Genomic DNA, 904 nt, shown 5'->3' on the forward strand with positions numbered 1-904 from the left:
CCCGGTGGAAGCCCGGGGCCCCCGTCTGGAGCCAGGCCCAGACGGTGGGCTCGTGAGCAAGCGCCTGGTGGCCGGGTTTGCCACGGAGCCTGGTCGGGCACAGCCCGAAGAAGCAACGTGGCACTTCTCCCTCCAGCCCAAGGGGCCCACCACCTGTGGGAGGATCCAAAGGGGTCGGGTGCGCTGCCACATGGGGTGGCGGCGAAGGTCAGGGCTTTCGCGGTACCTTTCGGGGAAGACCCCAGGACTAAGGTGGAGAGATTATATCTCCAACCTGGCCTGGTACTCCTCGGGTCCCCAGTCCTTTAGCTTGTTGATGTGCTCGGGATATGGAATTTGTGGTCCCCTGCTGGAGCTGCTGCCCCTGCGACCTGATACTGGATAAGCGGTCGAAGATGGATGGATGGGTGGACATTGACGTCTCAAAAAATGACTCAAATAAAGAGTTTGAAGTCTTGAACCAATCCAACCAGCTACGAGATGAATGGTGAGCAGAGAACGTTTGAATTCGTTGCAAATTTTTTTTAAATGGCAAAAAAAAAGAAGTACAAAAACGTGATTAGAGAACCTAATCGTAGACTCGAATGGCCGAAGCTCGCTCTAGCCATTTACCGTACCGTTTAACAGGTACGGTGAACACGTCAATGCTAACAGTTATGCTTAGGATTGTGGGTAGTGTAGTTTTTCTCCATAGGATCGCAAATAAAACATGTTTTTCTTAAAACAAGGTGGATTCCAGGGCTGCACAATTAATCAAATTTTAATCACGATCACGATTTTGACTTCCGACGATCAAATTTGCGCGATAGAGTATGAGATGTATATATGTATATATGTATGTATGTATGTGTGTGTGTGTGTATATATATATATTTATGTGTGTGTGTGTGTGTGTATATATATA

The 904-nt window shown here is 48.5% G+C and overlaps 1 protein-coding gene across 1 annotated transcript in view; it reads right to left on the reverse strand.

Moving 5' to 3' along the window:
* The window catches only part of arl10 (ADP-ribosylation factor-like 10), a 46,791-nt gene that overhangs the window by 27,608 nt on the left and 18,279 nt on the right, over positions 1-904 (reverse strand). The gene's annotated exons all lie outside the window — the stretch shown is intronic.

The sequence above is a fragment of the Etheostoma spectabile genome, chromosome 13, assembly GCF_008692095.1.
Source record: "Etheostoma spectabile isolate EspeVRDwgs_2016 chromosome 13, UIUC_Espe_1.0, whole genome shotgun sequence".
NCBI lineage: Eukaryota > Metazoa > Chordata > Actinopteri > Perciformes > Percidae > Etheostoma > Etheostoma spectabile.